We start from the raw sequence: 18,660 nt of genomic DNA on the forward strand, positions 1-18,660 counted from the left end.
ATTAGATGTCTCCCTGATCAAACACACCCGATCCAACTCATCAGCTCGTTGGTAAAGACTCCAAGACCTCAGACGGGCGCATCAGACAAGAGTGACATTCAAGACGTGCAGTGCTGGTTTGGGAACCGCTGCTTTGGAACAACGGCGACCGTTTCATAAGGGTGCGAGACGGTGCCACCCTGCCAGCCACCCCACCGCAGGTACATAGAGACTCCTTGTGAAGCTCCAGCGACATTCCCTCTGCTATTAACCACAACGATTTGCAGTCCCCCAAAAGGGGAAGCACACCGTTCCTGGAGACACTGCAATACCAGGTCGATGCGTGGAGTGGACGGAGCAAGCCCCGGTTCCGGCTCCATGAGCCAAAAATCCATTTAATATGTAGTCCCCAGATAGGGGACGTATCAGATATTAAACTGATAAGAACAGATTCCATCTTTTACATACACAAACTCAGACAGTTCATCAACACATACTTTTTATAACTCACTTTAGGTCCCATTTAATCCCTTTTTCCCTTCAAACATTTTTTAATTTCCCCCTCAATATTATCATTTTGCACTGCGCCCTGCACTCTAGCCAAAACACAATAAAAAATTGATTTAGGACCCCATCCTGTTCGTTTGGACCTTAACATCGAAGTTCTGTGATTCCACAAAACCCTTTTGCCTTCTGATATAATTATCCACACCACCTTCCTCAATTCAAACTTCTGTCCCCCCAGACCCTCCCCATAAATTACCAGGTTCCGGGTCAGAGGAGGACCTTTCCACCCCTTCCACCACTGATACAGCAAAGTCCAGAAGGCAGATGAAACTGGGCATGTCCAAAATACATGTTCTATTGTTTCCTCCCTCCCACAACCAATTGGGCAGAAAGGTGACTTCCCTTGCCCATGACGATACTGCCTCTCCCTTACAGGCAAACGCCCCAGGGCCCCCAACCAATGAAGGTCTCTGCAAGCTCCATCCACATATGCTGGCTGTAGCATTGCCCAATTCACAGTGATGGGAAGAAATCTCTCTAGTCCCCCCTTCCCTGCCCCCTCTCCCTTAAACCCTTGTACAGTTCCCTATGATTTATCACTGTTCCCTGTTCCAGACACCAAGGATGTTGACGTATAAATTTGGCAAACCACTGATATTCTTCCGGCCTGTCAAAAGCCCACGGAACCAACTTATCCCATGCAATCAAAGATCTTAGTGGAAAGGCTGCCCAGAACCTTGCAAAAAAATAAGCTTTGTGGTTTGTTGCCTGTAGGATTAAACGTGCCACAAAGGATGAAAAAATAGATGCTACCCACAAGGTAAAAAAAGGCACCTCCCTCCCACCCTTCTTAATTTCTTGGCTCACCTGAGCCCTGGATACCAGCTCGCACCTTCCCTTCCACAGAAAGGAGAACACAAGACCTTCCAACTCTCTGCCACAATTATAGGGAAGAGGGAACACATATGCCAAATAATTGACTGTAGGCAACAAGTCTGCTTTTATCACTAATGTTCGGCTAGTTAAAGAAAGCTCTCTAGTGTTCCAAAGGCCAATTTTGGAGCGCACTTTCCCAATCAAAACCCTCCAGTTCTCCTTAGCGCTGTTCTGCCTGAAGAAACGCACTCCCAAAACCTTCAGACCATCTTCACATAAGCTATATCCCTCAATGGCTGTCTCCCGCCTAGCCCATCGACCTACATACATGACGGCTGACTTTGACATGTTCACTTTCGCCCCTGTAACCCTCCCAAAATCTCCCAAAATCTTGCTTGTTTCTAAAAATCCTGCCTTGATGTCAAAAACAGTGTCATGTCATCTGCATACAGCGACACCTTTGCTTGCAGACCTCCAGCCCCCGGCATGTGCAGGCCAGTAAAGGCCTGACATGCCCTTAAACGGGAAGCTAAAGGTTCAATGAACAAAATATAAAGAAGAGGGGAGAGAGGACATCCCTGTCTTACTCCTCCCAGCTGCTCAACTGACTCTGTCAGGAAACCATTAACTTTAAACTTACTTACCGCCCCCTTATACAATAAACGAACCCACGCCCTGATACTTGCCCCAAAACCTACCCTCTCAAGAACTGCAAACAAAAAGGAGAGACTAACTCGATCAAAAGCTTTCTCCTGGTCGAGGCTCAAAATTGCTAGAGAAAGCTGCCGTTGCTCAGCCCACCCAATAGCATCTCTGATCAAAGTCAAATTTAGGCTGCCAGAGCGGCCTGGTACCCCACAAGTCTGGTCTGGGTGCACCACCTTCCCCACCACAGACCTCATTCGTATAGCTATGACCTTCGCAAGGATTTTATAGTCAGTAGTAAGGAGAGTGATGGGCCTCCAGTTTGCCAAATCTGTCTTATCTCCCTTCTTATACAAAAGGGAGACATGCCCTGTCCTCATAGAAGCTGTGAGTGACCCAGTCATCAGGCTCTCATTATACACCTCAACCAGGTCCTGTCCAATAAGTTGCCAAAAGGAGCAGTATATCTCAACTGGCAACCCATCACAGCCAGGAGCTGTCCCTTTCCTAAGTGATGCCATTGCCTCTTCTGCCTCCTGCAAAGACACCTCCCCTTCTAATGCGGCAGCATCATCACCCTCCAAGACACTCTCTAAACTTGTCAAGAACACCCTCGCCTGAGAGTCTACCAAACCTCGGGGGCTAAAAAGCTGTTTATAAAAAACTGCCACCGTCTTCAACATTTCAGCTGTAGATGTAACATTACCCTTCTCTGTCTTTAACCCTTCTATGCATTTCCTCTGCTGCTGTCTCCTCACAGAGGCAAAAAAATATTTTGATGGACCCTCCTCTAAAAACCGTCTCCTTGCACCCATTTCTAACATAAATTTCTCTGCTTCCTTCATATAAAAACCTTTAACCCTCTCTTGGATAGCATAGAATCTGCCCCACTCCTCAGCTGCCTCTCTGCCCTCCTGAGCCCATAAGGACTGCATCTCCCTAATCCAAACACTAATGAGCCCTCGTCTTTTTACTGCCTTAGCCTCCCCCACCATCTACAGAAGTTAGCTATTCTCTCTTTTACTCCCTCCCACCACTGAGCCTGCGTTTCAAACAGACACTTCAAATTCTGCCAGGCCCTGTATAGGTGCTTAAACACTTGAACAAAAAACTTATCCTGAAGGAAAGATCTGTTCAACCTCCAAGATCCTCTCCCCCTCTGAATACCCCCAACCTCCATCTCGACTCCTATCATACAATGATCAGACAACCAAACCGGCAAGAAGAAGAAATCATCAACCTTAACTCCTGCTGACACAAACACATAATCCAAACGAGATTTTTCCCCTCTACTATTTCTCCAAGTAAAGCCCTCCAAAGCCCTTCCCACCACTTTAAAGGAGTCATAAAGAGAAAAACTCTTAAGGAGGAAAGCCAAATCACCCTTTGGCTCCCTATCTAAAGAAACATTAAAATCCCCTCCCAAAACCACCTTCCGATTTGTATAAAACAAAGGTTTTAATAAATTAAAGAAACCCCCTCTCTCCTCCCTCTTACTAGGCGCATATACATTAATCAGTCTGATGCTAACACCCCTCCATCTTACATCAGCATACAACACCCTCCCCGGAACTACCATTAAATTCTCTTCAATGACAAATTCCTGAGAGTTAAAAAGTATTCCCACCCCATCTGCCATCACATTCCCTGCCCCCCACATAGATGGACCTTTTCCCCAGTCCTTTGCAAAAAGAAGCTCATCTCTGCTGTTCTCTAAATGACATTCCTGTAAAAACATAATGTCAAAATTAACAGAACTCAAGGACTCAAAAAAGCTATCCTTCGTTTTGCCATTTTCAATCCTCTTACATTTAGAGTGGCCACCCTCAGCCCCCCCATTTTAGGCAAACACTAAAGAAAAACAGTCCTTATCCCTTATCCCCTCCAAAACCTCCCTTCCCACCCCCTGTGGTACATCCCTTCACCCTTCTAGCTACTACCTCCGTCCACCCCTGAGAATCATCTTCAGTACTCTCCCCACACTCTCCCCACTCCATCCCCCCCTCCCCCCCATCCCCCCCTCATATACTACTTCTTTAAAAGCTTTAACCGCTCCCGCTCCCTTCCCCGAGTCATGTAAAGATACCAAGTCCTCCAAAGAAACAAAAGTCTTTACTGTCTCAATCTTGCTGCATTTTCGGTCCCTCTCGTCCTCTCCTCCGCCATCTTCTTCCACCGCTCGCCGACGTCCTCTTCCCCCTGATATCTCCATCTCGCTGTCTCCGCCTCCACTTTGCTCAGAAGTTATAATGTCTAAAGCATCCAGTTGCGACCATGTAAACCTGGCTGGGTCTTCAGCTTGTGGAGTATCTTGAATGGTGTTGTTACTAGACACAATTGCAGCCCCGGAAAACACCTCTGCAATATCGATGTCTGACCAGGTCTGTCCAATACCCTGTGACTGCTCCCTCTCTTGAGCTGCCCCCGGAGGACGTGGCTGGTTGACCTCTGCAACTGCTGGTCCTTTGTCCTGGTGATGCACAGCACTTTCCTCAGCCCCCTGGTCTTTATTAGCACCCTCTGTTGCAGCTGTAAGCTCTGTCTGGTTGATTGAAGAGTTGGATGCCTCACACATGAGAGATTCCAAATCTGCTTGCAGATCTTCCCATCCTTAAATAAACTAGCGTAGCTCTTCTTTCTGGCTGGACAACCCCGATACAAATGTTCTTTACTTCCACACAGACTGCAATGCTTGGGAGCAGTACATTCCGCCGCCACATGATCCGTCTTCCCACAGAATCTACATCTCTCTCCCTTGCACTCCACTTTCACATGACCCTGCCCTCCACATCTTCGACAATACACGGGCTGTCCGGGATAGTGCAGGAAACCTCTGTTCGGTCCAATAGAAAAGCTGCCTGGAGGGTGCAGCACAGTGCCAGGTGAAGAGGAGTCAAGTCTCAACTTCACCATGTACCTCCTCTTCCCATTCCATATTCCATATCGATCTCTCAAGCGCTCTCCTCCTCTTACAACATCACAATATCTTGCAATAAATGCCAGGACATCGCCATCCAAATATATACAAAAGGGTTGTATATATGAATAGTAAGTGGGATAAAATCCTGAACAAACACAGGCTGAAGCTGCAGGCCCTCCAGCAATTTATGACCTTCCTTTTTCTTCCAGGCTTCAAAAAAACCAACACAGTCCTTCAAAACACAAAAAGTTAAATCCAAAAATCCAGTTGACACAAAATCTTGTAAACAAAAAACTTCAGCAGGCTGTATCTTGAAAAGTCCTCTAAGAATTTCAGTAACAAAAAAATCTCTTCCAAAACGTTGCTTCACCAATTCTTCAGCATCTTTCTTCAACAACACACGAATCGTATTCCTCAACCGCACCATCAAGGCCGACTCTCTTTCGTCGTTCCCCGACATAACTCCTGGGTAAGATACTACACTTGATCTTAGCCAAAAGGCCGAGAAGCGATGCCGTTGCCAAGCAGTGGGGGCAGAGCCGGCAAAGGCGACGCCCATCTGGGCCGCGGTGGGTTTCGTACTTTGCCTCTAGGACCACTGCTGTCGATCAGATCGTTTGTTAAATAGTGGAGATGATTTGAAACAACCTGCTTTCGCGAACTGGTCCTAGGTTTTTCCATCGACCTCCACAAAAGCACCGCAGTACAATTCTCTGGACTCCCTAGGTCGTTCTTGATCAGGAGGGGGGGGGGAAAAGCTCAACTTTAACATTTGGATAGTGTGACGAGTCCCTCGTTCTTCCTGCTACGGCCGGCCAGTGGGTGTGGCTGGGAGACTCATCAAGTGAACCATGTACACCCGTGCTTCCCTCTATAAAGCTTGGGCTTTGTTTGGCGTGGTGTGTTGCTTGCTCCTGGGTGCTTTGGTTTTGATTTTGGTCTTTGTTTATTTTGAGTTCCTTATTCATTTAAATGTGGTTCTGTCTGATGTTTGGTTATTGATGTGTCTGACAGAAATTGTGTTTGGTTTTGTTGATTTCTTGTTTCATATATTTTCTTATTTATGCTGATAAATCTCTTTTCGTTGCAACCTACCAAGCTGCCTATGTCCTCCGTTTCATTTGTCACGGCTTTGAGCCGGTCGTGACAATAGCGACCACGGGGTCATTTAGAAAACGGCCATGGTCGAGTGCCCCCAAAAGCCTGTCGTCCCTGAAGAAAAACTCAGAACTTTGCGAAACCAGGCGAGCGCACGCAACACCCGATTCCATAAAAGGGGCGTGCAAACACACACGGAGCCACAGACAACGCTACGACTGTTAGAAACCACAGGTTCTCTCGGCACCACCTAATCTTCTTTCAACCAGTATGTCCAGGGGAGAGCGCGAACGCAGTCCCCCACTACCATAAATTATGCAGTCGAGATTCCCACATTTGGGGAATTCGCAGGGGTCAGCACAACCGGAGTGCAATGGCCGAGGCATGCCCTGGGTGAACCACCTTCCTGATCATGGTGTCTCCCCTGCCAGGTAAGTATGAGTCCCCAGGCCTCCAGTCAGAGGCTACCCTATCCCTCTTTGCCGTCCTCATCAACGGTGACCCCCTCCCCCATCCCAAGCAAAGGAAGGGCGTGTCCCTTCCATTACTTGACTGCGATTTCCGTGACCATGCCTTCAAGCCGGCAAACTGCCAAGCACCTACAGGTGCTGGTCGTATGATTAGAATGTCATCAAAAAGTTGATTTCTTTCACTAATTCCTTTCAAAAAGTCAAACTTGTATATTATGTACATTGCACACAGACTGATATATTTCAAATGTTTATTTCTTTTAATTTTGATGATTATAACTGACAACTAAGGAAAATCCCAAATCCGGTATCTCACCAAATTTAGAATATTACTTAAGACCAATACAAAGAAAGGATTTTTAGAAATCTTGGCCAACTGAAAACTATAAACATGAAAAGTATGAGCGTGTGCAGCACTCAATACTTAGTTGGGGCTCCTTTTGCCTGAATTACTGCAGCAATGCGGCGTGGCATGGAGTCGATCGGTCTGTGGCACTGCTCAGGTGTTATGAGAGCCCAGGTTGCTCTGATAGTGGCCTTCAGCTCTTCTTAATTGTTGGGTCTGGCATATGGCATCTTCCTCTTCACAATACCCCGTAGATTTTCTATGGGGTTAAGGTCAGGCTTCACCAATTCTTCAGCATCTTTCTTCAACAACACACGAATCGTATTCCTCAACCGCACCATCAAGGCCGACTCTCTTTCGTCGTTCCCCGACATAACTCCTGGGTAAGATACTACACTTGATCTTAGCCAAAAGGCCGAGAAGCGATGCCGTTGCCAAGCAGTGGGGGCAGAGCCGTCAAAGGCGACGCCCATCTGGGCCGCGGTGGGTTTCGTACTTTGCCTCTAGGACCACTGCTGTCGATCAGATCGTTTGTTAAATAGTGGAGATGATTTGAAACAACCTGCTTTCGCGAACTGGTCCTAGGTTTTTCCATCGACCTCCACAAAAGCACCGCAGTACAATTCTCTGGACTCCCTAGGTCGTTCTTGATCAGGAGGGGGGGGGGGGGGAAAAAGCTCAACTTTAACATTTGGATAGTGTGACGAGTCCCTCGTTCTTCCTGCTACGGCCGGCCAGTGGGTGTGGCTGGGAGACTCATCAAGTGAACCATGTACACCCGTGCTTCCCTCTATAAAGCTTGGGCTTTGTTTGGCGTGGTGTGTTGCTTGCTCCTGGGTGCTTTGGTTTTGATTTTGGTCTTTGTTTATTTTGAGTTCCTTATTCATTTAAATGTGGTTCTGTCTGATGTTTGGTTATTGATGTGTCTGACAGAAATTGTGTTTGGTTTTGTTGATTTCTTGTTTCATATATTTTCTTATTTATGCTGATAAATCTCTTTTCGTTGCAACCTACCAAGCTGCCTATGTCCTCCGTTTCATTTGTCACGGCTTTGAGCCGGTCGTGACAATAGCGACCACGGGGTCATTTAGAAAACGGCCGTGGTCGAGTGCCCCCAAAAGCCTGTCGTCCCTGAAGGAAAACTCAGAACTTTGCGAAACCAGGCGAGCGCACGCAACACCCGATTCCATAAAAGGGGCGTGCAAACACACACGGAGCCACAGACAACGCTACGACTGTTAGAAACCACAGGTTCTCTCGGCACCACCTAATCTTCTTTCAACCAGTATGTCCAGGGGAGAGCGCGAACGCAGTCCCCCACTACCATAAATTATGCAGTCGAGATTCCCACATTTGGGGAATTCGCAGGGGTCAGCACAACCGGAGTGCAATGGCCGAGCCTCGCCCTGGGTGAACCACCTTCCTGATCATGGTGTCTCCCCTGCCAGGTAAGTATGAGTCCCCAGGCCTCCAGTCAGAGGCTACCCTATCCCTCTTTGCCGTCCTCATCAACGGTGACCCCCTCCCCCACCCCAAGCAAAGGAAGGGCGTGTCCCTTCCATTACTTGACTGCGATTTCCGTGACCATGCCTTCAAGCCGGCAAACTGCCAAGCACCTACAGGTGCTGGTCGTATGATTAGAATGTCATCAAAAAGTTGATTTCTTTCACTAATTCCTTTCAAAAAGTCAAACTTGTATATTATGTACATTGCACACAGACTGATATATTTCAAATGTTTATTTCTTTTAATTTTGATGATTATAACTGACAACTAAGGAAAATCCCAAATCCGGTATCTCAGCAAATTTAGAATATTACTTAAGACCAATACAAAGAAAGGATTTTTAGAAATCTTGGCCAACTGAAAACTATAAACATGAAAAGTATGAGCGTGTGCAGCACTCAATACTTAGTTGGGGCTCCTTTTGCCTGAATTACTGCAGCAATGCGGCGTGGCATGGAGTCGATCGGTCTGTGGCACTGCTCAGGTGTTATGAGAGCCCAGGTTGCTCTGATAGTGGCCTTCAGCTCTTCTTAATTGTTGGGTCTGGCATATGGCATCTTCCTCTTCACAATACCCCGTAGATTTTCTATGGGGTTAAGGTCAGGCGAGTTTGCTGGCCAATTAAGAACAGGGATACCATGGTCCTTAAACCGGGTACTGGTAGCTTTGGCACTGTGTGCAGGTGCCAAGTCCTGTTGGGAAATGAAATCTGCATCTCCATAAAGTTGGTCAGCAGCAGGAAGCATGAAGTGCTCTAAAACTTCCTGGTATACGGCTGCGTTGACCTTGGACCTCAGAAAACACAGTGGGCCAACACCAGCAGATGACATGGCACCCCAAACCATCACTGACTGTGGAAACTTTAGGCTGGCCCTCAAGCGACGTGGATTGTGTGCCTCTCCTCTCTTCCTCCAGACTCTGGGACCCCGATTTCCAAAGGAAATGCCAAATTGACTTTCATCAGAGAACGTAACTTTGGACCACTCAGCAGCAGTCCAGTCCTTTTTGTCGAGGCGCCTCTGACGCTGTCTGTTGTTCAAGAGTGGCTTGACACAAGGAACGAGACAGCTGAAAACCATGTCTTGCATACGTCTGTGCGTAGGGGTTCTTGAAGCACTGACTCCAGCTGCAGTCCACTCTTTGTGAATCTCCCCCACATTTTTGAATGGGTTCTGTTTCACAGTCCTCTCCAGGGTGCGGTTATCCCTATTGCTAGTACACTTTTTTTCTACCACATCTTTTCCTTCCCTTCGCCTCTCTATTAATGTGCTTGGACACAGAGCTCTGCGAACAGCCAGCCTCTTTTGCAATGACCTTTTGTGTCTTGGCCTCCTTGTGCAAGGTGTCAGTGGTCGTCTTTTGGACAACTGTCAAGTCAGCAGTCTTCCCCATGACTGTGTAGCCTACAGAACTAGACTGAGAGACCATTTAAAGGCCTTTGCAGGTGTTTTGAGTTAATTAGCTGATAAGAGTGTGTGGCACCAGGTGTCTTCAATATTGAACCTTTTCACAATATTCTAATTTTCTGAGATAGTGACTTTGGGATTTTCCATAGTTGTCAGCTATACTCATCAAAATGAAAAGAAATAAACATGTGAAACCTCTCAGTCTGTGTGTAATGAATGAATATGATATATACAAGTTTCACTTTTTGAAAGGAATTAGTGAAATAAATCAACTTTTTGATGACATTCTAATTATATGACCAGCACCTGTACACGAGCTGCGGTCCTTTAGACCAGTGGTTCCCATCAGTCAGGCGTGTTTGATTAGATGTCTCCCTGATCAAACACACCCGATCCAACTCATCAGCTCGTTGGTAAAGACTCCAAGACCTCAGACGGGCGCATCAGACAAGAGTGACATTCAAGACGTGCAGTGCTGGTTTGGGAACCGCTGCTTTGGAACAACGGCGACCGTTTCATAAGGGTGCGAGACGGTGCCACCCTGCCAGCCACCCCACCGCAGGTACATAGAGACTCCTTGTGAAGCTCCAGCGACATTCCCTCTGCTATTAACCACAACGATTTGCAGTCCCCCAAAAGGGGAAGCACACCGTTCCTGGAGACACTGCAATACCAGGTCGATGCGTGGAGTGGACGGAGCAAGCCCCGGTTCCGGCTCCATGAGCCAAAAATCCATTTAATATGTAGTCCCCAGATAGGGGACGTATCAGATATTAAACTGATAAGAACAGATACTACACTTGATCTTAGCCAAAAGGCCGAGAAGCGATGCCGTTGCCAAGCAGTGGGGGCAGAGCCGGCAAAGGCGACGCCCATCTGGGCCGCGGTGGGTTTCGTACTTTGCCTCTAGGACCACTGCTGTCGATCAGATCGTTTGTTAAATAGTGGAGATGATTTGAAACAACCTGCTTTCGCGAACTGGTCCTAGGTTTTTCCATCGACCTCCACAAAAGCACCGCAGTACAATTCTCTGGACTCCCTAGGTCGTTCTTGATCAGGAGGGGGGGAAAAAAAAAAAAAGCTCAACTTTAACATTTGGATAGTGTGACGAGTCCCTCGTTCTTCCTGCTACGGCCGGCCAGTGGGTGTGGCTGGGAGACTCATCAAGTGAACCATGTACACCCGTGCTTCCCTCTATAAAGCTTGGGCTTTGTTTGGCGTGGTGTGTTGCTTGCTCCTGGGTGCTTTGGTTTTGATTTTGGTCTTTGTTTATTTTGAGTTCCTTATTCATTTAAATGTGGTTCTGTCTGATGTTTGGTTATTGATGTGTCTGACAGAAATTGTGTTTGGTTTTGTTGATTTCTGCTTTCATATATTTTCTTATTTATGCTGATAAATCTCTTTTCATTGCAACCTACCAAGCTGCCTATGTCCTCCGTTTCATTTGTCACGGCTTTGAGCCGGTCGTGACACTAGCGACCACGGGGTCATTTAGAAAACGGCCATGGTCGAGTGCCCCCAAAAGCCTGTCGTCCCTGAAGGAAAACTCAGAACTTTGCGAAACCAGGCGAGCGCACGCAACACCCGATTCCATAAAAGGGGCGTGCAAACACACACGGAGCCACAGACAACGCTACGACTGTTAGAAACCACAGGTTCTCTCGGCACCACCTAATCTTCTTTCAACCAGTATGTCCAGGGGAGAGCGCGAACGCAGTCCCCCACTACCATAAATTATGCAGTCGAGATTCCCACATTTGGGGAATTCGCAGGGGTCAGCACAACCGGAGTGCAATGGCCGAGCCTCGCCCTGGGTGAACCACCTTCCTGATCATGGTGTCTCCCCTGCCAGGTAAGTATGAGTCCCCAGGCCTCCAGTCAGAGGCTACCCTATCCCTCTTTGCCGTCCTCATCAACGGTGACCCCCTCCCCCACCCCAAGCAAAGGAAGGGCGTGTCCCTTCCATTACTTGACTGCGATTTCCGTGACCATGCCTTCAAGCCGGCAAACTGCCAAGCACCTACAGGTGCTGGTCGTATGATTAGAATGTCATCAAAAAGTTGATTTCTTTCACTAATTCCTTTCAAAAAGTCAAACTTGTATATTATGTACATTGCACACAGACTGATATATTTCAAATGTTTATTTCTTTTAATTTTGATGATTATAACTGACAACTAAGGAAAATCCCAAATCCGGTATCTCAGCAAATTTAGAATATTACTTAAGACCAATACAAAGAAAGGATTTTTAGAAATCTTGGCCAACTGAAAACTATAAACATGAAAAGTATGAGCGTGTGCAGCACTCAATACTTAGTTGGGGCTCCTTTTGCCTGAATTACTGCAGCAATGCGGCGTGGCATGGAGTCGATCGGTCTGTGGCACTGCTCAGGTGTTATGAGAGCCCAGGTTGCTCTGATAGTGGCCTTCAGCTCTTCTTAATTGTTGGGTCTGGCATATGGCATCTTCCTCTTCACAATACCCCGTAGATTTTCTATGGGGTTAAGGTCAGGCGAGTTTGCTGGCCAATTAAGAACAGGGATACCATGGTCCTTAAACCGGGTACTGGTAGCTTTGGCACTGTGTGCAGGTGCCAAGTCCTGTTGGGAAATGAAATCTGCATCTCCATAAAGTTGGTCAGCAGCAGGAAGCATGAAGTGCTCTAAAACTTCCTGGTATACGGCTGCGTTGACCTTGGACCTCAGAAAACACAGTGGGCCAACACCAGCAGATGACATGGCACCCCAAACCATCACTGACTGTGGAAACTTTAGGCTGGCCCTCAAGCGACGTGGATTGTGTGCCTCTCCTCTCTTCCTCCAGACTCTGGGACCCCGATTTCCAAAGGAAATGCCAAATTGACTTTCATCAGAGAACGTAACTTTGGACCACTCAGCAGCAGTCCAGTCCTTTTTGTCGAGGCGCCTCTGACGCTGTCTGTTGTTCAAGAGTGGCTTGACACAAGGAACGAGACAGCTGAAAACCATGTCTTGCATACGTCTGTGCGTAGGGGTTCTTGAAGCACTGACTCCAGCTGCAGTCCACTCTTTGTGAATCTCCCCCACATTTTTGAATGGGTTCTGTTTCACAGTCCTCTCCAGGGTGCGGTTATCCCTATTGCTAGTACACTTTTTTTTCTACCACATCTTTTCCTTCCCTTCGCCTCTCTATTAATGTGCTTGGACACAGAGCTCTGCGAACAGCCAGCCTCTTTTGCAATGACCTTTTGTGTCTTGGCCTCCTTGTGCAAGGTGTCAGTGGTCGTCTTTTGGACAACTGTCAAGTCAGCAGTCTTCCCCATGACTGTGTAGCCTACAGAACTAGACTGAGAGACCATTTAAAGGCCTTTGCAGGTGTTTTGAGTTAATTAGCTGATAAGAGTGTGTGGCACCAGGTGTCTTCAATATTGAACCTTTTCACAATATTCTAATTTTCTGAGATAGTGACTTTGGGATTTTCCATAGTTGTCAGCTATACTCATCAAAATGAAAAGAAATAAACATGTGAAACCTCTCAGTCTGTGTGTAATGAATGAATATGATATATACAAGTTTCACTTTTTGAAAGGAATTAGTGAAATAAATCAACTTTTTGATGACATTCTAATTATATGACCAGCACCTGTACACGAGCTGCGGTCCTTTAGACCAGTGGTTCCCATCAGTCAGGCGTGTTTGATTAGATGTCTCCCTGATCAAACACACCCGATCCAACTCATCAGCTCGTTGGTAAAGACTCCAAGACCTCAGACGGGCGCATCAGACAAGAGTGACATTCAAGACGTGCAGTGCTGGTTTGGGAACCGCTGCTTTGGAACAACGGCGACCGTTTCATAAGGGTGCGAGACGGTGCCACCCTGCCAGCCACCCCACCGCAGGTACATAGAGACTCCTTGTGAAGCTCCAGCGACATTCCCTCTGCTATTAACCACAACGATTTGCAGTCCCCCAAAAGGGGAAGCACACCGTTCCTGGAGACACTGCAATACCAGGTCGATGCGTGGAGTGGACGGAGCAAGCCCCGGTTCCGGCTCCATGAGCCAAAAATCCATTTAATATGTAGTCCCCAGATAGGGGACGTATCAGATATTAAACTGATAAGAACAGATACTACACTTGATCTTAGCCAAAAGGCCGAGAAGCGATGCCGTTGCCAAGCAGTGGGGGCAGAGCCGGCAAAGGCGACGCCCATCTGGGCCGCGGTGGGTTTCGTACTTTGCCTCTAGGACCACTGCTGTCGATCAGATCGTTTGTTAAATAGTGGAGATGATTTGAAACAACCTGCTTTCGCGAACTGGTCCTAGGTTTTTCCATCGACCTCCACAAAAGCACCGCAGTACAATTCTCTGGACTCCCTAGGTCGTTCTTGATCAGGAGGGGGGAAAAAAAAAAGCTCAACTTTAACATTTGGATAGTGTGACGAGTCCCTCGTTCTTCCTGCTACGGCCGGCCAGTGGGTGTGGCTGGGAGACTCATCAAGTGAACCATGTACACCCGTGCTTCCCTCTATAAAGCTTGGGCTTTGTTTGGCGTGGTGTGTTGCTTGCTCCTGGGTGCTTTGGTTTTGATTTTGGTCTTTGTTTATTTTGAGTTCCTTATTCATTTAAATGTGGTTCTGTCTGATGTTTGGTTATTGATGTGTCTGACAGAAATTGTGTTTGGTTTTGTTGATTTCTTGTTTCATATATTTTCTTATTTATGCTGATAAATCTCTTTTCGTTGCAACCTACCAAGCTGCCTATGTCCTCCGTTTCATTTGTCACGGCTTTGAGCCGGTCGTGACAATAGCGACCACGGGGTCATTTAGAAAACGGCCGTGGTCGAGTGCCCCCAAAAGCCTGTCGTCCCTGAAGGAAAACTCAGAACTTTGCGAAACCAGGCGAGCGCACGCAACACCCGATTCCATAAAAGGGGCGTGCAAACACACACGGAGCCACAGACAACGCTACGACTGTTAGAAACCACAGGTTCTCTCGGCACCACCTAATCTTCTTTCAACCAGTATGTCCAGGGGAGAGCGCGAACGCAGTCCCCCACTACCATAAATTATGCAGTCGAGATTCCCACATTTGGGGAATTCGCAGGGGTCAGCACAACCGGAGTGCAATGGCCGAGCCTCGCCCTGGGTGAACCACCTTCCTGATCATGGTGTCTCCCCTGCCAGGTAAGTATGAGTCCCCAGGCCTCCAGTCAGAGGCTACCCTATCCCTCTTTGCCGTCCTCATCAACGGTGACCCCCTCCCCCACCCCAAGCAAAGGAAGGGCGTGTCCCTTCCATTACTTGACTGCGATTTCCGTGACCATGCCTTCAAGCCGGCAAACTGCCAAGCACCTACAGGTGCTGGTCGTATGATTAGAATGTCATCAAAAAGTTGATTTCTTTCACTAATTCCTTTCAAAAAGTCAAACTTGTATATTATGTACATTGCACACAGACTGATATATTTCAAATGTTTATTTCTTTTAATTTTGATGATTATAACTGACAACTAAGGAAAATCCCAAATCCGGTATCTCAGCAAATTTAGAATATTACTTAAGACCAATACAAAGAAAGGATTTTTAGAAATCTTGGCCAACTGAAAACTATAAACATGAAAAGTATGAGCGTGTGCAGCACTCAATACTTAGTTGGGGCTCCTTTTGCCTGAATTACTGCAGCAATGCGGCGTGGCATGGAGTCGATCGGTCTGTGGCACTGCTCAGGTGTTATGAGAGCCCAGGTTGCTCTGATAGTGGCCTTCAGCTCTTCTTAATTGTTGGGTCTGGCATATGGCATCTTCCTCTTCACAATACCCCGTAGATTTTCTATGGGGTTAAGGTCAGGCGAGTTTGCTGGCCAATTAAGAACAGGGATACCATGGTCCTTAAACCGGGTACTGGTAGCTTTGGCACTGTGTGCAGGTGCCAAGTCCTGTTGGGAAATGAAATCTGCATCTCCATAAAGTTGGTCAGCAGCAGGAAGCATGAAGTGCTCTAAAACTTCCTGGTATACGGCTGCGTTGACCTTGGACCTCAGAAAACACAGTGGGCCAACACCAGCAGATGACATGGCACCCCAAACCATCACTGACTGTGGAAACTTTAGGCTGGCCCTCAAGCGACGTGGATTGTGTGCCTCTCCTCTCTTCCTCCAGACTCTGGGACCCCGATTTCCAAAGGAAATGCCAAATTGACTTTCATCAGAGAACGTAACTTTGGACCACTCAGCAGCAGTCCAGTCCTTTTTGTCGAGGCGCCTCTGACGCTGTCTGTTGTTCAAGAGTGGCTTGACACAAGGAACGAGACAGCTGAAAACCATGTCTTGCATACGTCTGTGCGTAGGGGTTCTTGAAGCACTGACTCCAGCTGCAGTCCACTCTTTGTGAATCTCCCCCACATTTTTGAATGGGTTCTGTTTCACAGTCCTCTCCAGGGTGCGGTTATCCCTATTGCTAGTACACTTTTTTTCTACCACATCTTTTCCTTCCCTTCGCCTCTCTATTAATGTGCTTGGACACAGAGCTCTGCGAACAGCCAGCCTCTTTTGCAATGACCTTTTGTGTCTTGGCCTCCTTGTGCAAGGTGTCAGTGGTCGTCTTTTGGACAACTGTCAAGTCAGCAGTCTTCCCCATGACTGTGTAGCCTACAGAACTAGACTGAGAGACCATTTAAAGGCCTTTGCAGGTGTTTTGAGTTAATTAGCTGATAAGAGTGTGTGGCACCAGGTGTCTTCAATATTGAACCTTTTCACAATATTCTAATTTTCTGAGATAGTGACTTTGGGATTTTCCATAGTTGTCAGCTATACTCATCAAAATGAAAAGAAATAAACATGTGAAACCTCTCAGTCTGTGTGTAATGAATGAATATGATATATACAAGTTTCACTTTTTGAAAGGAATTAGTGAAATAAATCAACTTTTTGATGACATTCTAATTATATGACCAGCACCTGTACACGAGCTGCGGTCCTTTAGACCAGTGGTTCCCATCAGTCAGGCGTGTTTGATTAGATGTCTCCCTGATCAAACACACCCGATCCAACTCATCAGCTCGTTGGTAAAGACTCCAAGACCTCAGACGGGCGCATCAGACAAGAGTGACATTCAAGACGTGCAGTGCTGGTTTGGGAACCGCTGCTTTGGAACAACGGCGACCGTTTCATAAGGGTGCGAGACGGTGCCACCCTGCCAGCCACCCCACCGCAGGTACATAGAGACTCCTTGTGAAGCTCCAGCGACATTCCCTCTGCTATTAACCACAACGATTTGCAGTCCCCCAAAAGGGGAAGCACACCGTTCCTGGAGACACTGCAATACCAGGTCGATGCGTGGAGTGGACGGAGCAAGCCCCGGTTCCGGCTCCATGAGCCAAAAATCCATTTAATATGTAGTCCCCAGATAGGGGACGTATCAGATATTAAACTGATAAGAACAGATACTACACTTGATCTTAGCCAAAAGGCCGAGAAGCGATGCCGTTGCCAAGCAGTGGGGGCAGAGCCGGCAAAGGCGACGCCCATCTGGGCCGCGGTGGGTTTCGTACTTTGCCTCTAGGACCACTGCTGTCGATCAGATCGTTTGTTAAATAGTGGAGATGATTTGAAACAACCTGCTTTCGCGAACTGGTCCTAGGTTTTTCCATCGACCTCCACAAAAGCACCGCAGTACAATTCTCTGGACTCCCTAGGTCGTTCTTGATCAGGAGGGGGGGGAAAAAAAAAAGCTCAACTTTAACATTTGGATAGTGTGACGAGTCCCTCGTTCTTCCTGCTACGGCCGGCCAGTGGGTGTGGCTGGGAGACTCATCAAGTGAACCATGTACACCCGTGCTTCCCTCTATAAAGCTTGGGCTTTGTTTGGCGTGGTGTGTTGCTTGCTCCTGGGTGCTTTGGTTTTGATTTTGGTCTTTGTTTATTTTGAGTTCCTTATTCATTTAAATGTGGTTCTGTCTGATGTTTGGTTATTGATGTGTCTGACAGAAATTGTGTTTGGTTTTGTTGATTTCTTGTTTCATATATTTTCTTATTTATGCTGATAAATCTCTTTTCGTTGCAACCTACCAAGCTGCCTATGTCCTCCGTTTCATTTGTCACGGCTTTGAGCCGGTCGTGACAATAGCGACCACGGGGTCATTTAGAAAACGGCCGTGGTCGAGTGCCCCCAAAAGCCTGTCGTCCCTGAAGGAAAACTCAGAACTTTGCGAAACCAGGCGAGCGCACGCAACACCCGATTCCATAAAAGGGGCGTGCAAACACACACGGAGCCACAGACAACGCTACGACTGTTAGAAACCACAGGTTCTCTCGGCACCACCTAATCTTCTTTCAACCAGTATGTCCAGGGGAGAGCGCGAACGCAGTCCCCCACTACCATAAATTATGCAGTCGAGATTCCCACATTTGGGGAATTCGCAGGGGTCAGCACAACCGGAGTGCAATGGCCGAGCCTCGCCCTGGGTGAACCACCTTCCTGATCATGGTGTCTCCCCTGCCAGGTAAGTATGAGTCCCCAGGCCTCCAGTCAGAGGCTACCCTATCCCTCTTTGCCGTCCTCATCAACGGTGACCCCCTCCCCCACCCCAAGCAAAGGAAGGGCGTGTCCCTTCCATTACTTGACTGCGATTTCCGTGACCATGCCTTCAAGCCGGCAAACTGCCAAGCACCTACAGGTGCTGGTCGTATGATTAGAATGTCATCAAAAAGTTGATTTCTTTCACTAATTCCTTTCAAAAAGTCAAACTTGTATATTATGTACATTGCACACAGACTGATATATTTCAAATGTTTATTTCTTTTAATTTTGATGATTATAACTGACAACTAAGGAAAATCCCAAATCCGGTATCTCAGCAAATTTAGAATATTACTTAAGACCAATACAAAGAAAGGATTTTTAGAAATCTTGGCCAACTGAAAACTATAA

The 18,660-nt window shown here is 47.2% G+C and overlaps 10 non-coding genes across 10 annotated transcripts; all 10 read right to left on the reverse strand.

Moving 5' to 3' along the window:
- Positions 1–277: 277 nt before the first annotated feature.
- On the reverse strand, positions 278–465 carry LOC137010258 (U2 spliceosomal RNA). The gene has a single exon (XR_010893306.1). It is a non-coding gene; the product is annotated as a U2 spliceosomal RNA (small nuclear RNA).
- Positions 466–5,240: 4,775 nt separating this feature from the next.
- On the reverse strand, positions 5,241–5,440 carry LOC137010327 (U2 spliceosomal RNA). The gene has a single exon (XR_010893348.1). It is a non-coding gene; the product is annotated as a U2 spliceosomal RNA (small nuclear RNA).
- An 860-nt stretch (positions 5,441–6,300) lies between these two features.
- On the reverse strand, positions 6,301–6,464 carry LOC137010059 (U1 spliceosomal RNA). Its single transcript, XR_010893138.1, has one exon. It is a non-coding gene; the product is annotated as a U1 spliceosomal RNA (small nuclear RNA).
- A 1,669-nt stretch (positions 6,465–8,133) lies between these two features.
- On the reverse strand, positions 8,134–8,297 carry LOC137010321 (U1 spliceosomal RNA). Its single transcript, XR_010893343.1, has one exon. It is a non-coding gene; the product is annotated as a U1 spliceosomal RNA (small nuclear RNA).
- Positions 8,298–10,392: 2,095 nt separating this feature from the next.
- LOC137010087 (U2 spliceosomal RNA) lies at positions 10,393–10,583 on the reverse strand. The gene has a single exon (XR_010893165.1). It is a non-coding gene; the product is annotated as a U2 spliceosomal RNA (small nuclear RNA).
- An 866-nt stretch (positions 10,584–11,449) lies between these two features.
- Positions 11,450–11,613, reverse strand: LOC137010333 (U1 spliceosomal RNA). The gene has a single exon (XR_010893354.1). It is a non-coding gene; the product is annotated as a U1 spliceosomal RNA (small nuclear RNA).
- Positions 11,614–13,709: 2,096 nt separating this feature from the next.
- Positions 13,710–13,900, reverse strand: LOC137010088 (U2 spliceosomal RNA). Its single transcript, XR_010893166.1, has one exon. It is a non-coding gene; the product is annotated as a U2 spliceosomal RNA (small nuclear RNA).
- An 862-nt stretch (positions 13,901–14,762) lies between these two features.
- On the reverse strand, positions 14,763–14,926 carry LOC137010345 (U1 spliceosomal RNA). The gene has a single exon (XR_010893365.1). It is a non-coding gene; the product is annotated as a U1 spliceosomal RNA (small nuclear RNA).
- A 2,095-nt stretch (positions 14,927–17,021) lies between these two features.
- Positions 17,022–17,212, reverse strand: LOC137010089 (U2 spliceosomal RNA). Its single transcript, XR_010893167.1, has one exon. It is a non-coding gene; the product is annotated as a U2 spliceosomal RNA (small nuclear RNA).
- An 864-nt stretch (positions 17,213–18,076) lies between these two features.
- On the reverse strand, positions 18,077–18,240 carry LOC137010350 (U1 spliceosomal RNA). Its single transcript, XR_010893370.1, has one exon. It is a non-coding gene; the product is annotated as a U1 spliceosomal RNA (small nuclear RNA).
- Between the last annotated feature and the right edge of the window lie 420 nt (positions 18,241–18,660).

The sequence above is a fragment of the Chanodichthys erythropterus genome, chromosome 20 (genome assembly GCF_024489055.1).
Source record: "Chanodichthys erythropterus isolate Z2021 chromosome 20, ASM2448905v1, whole genome shotgun sequence".
NCBI lineage: Eukaryota > Metazoa > Chordata > Actinopteri > Cypriniformes > Xenocyprididae > Chanodichthys > Chanodichthys erythropterus.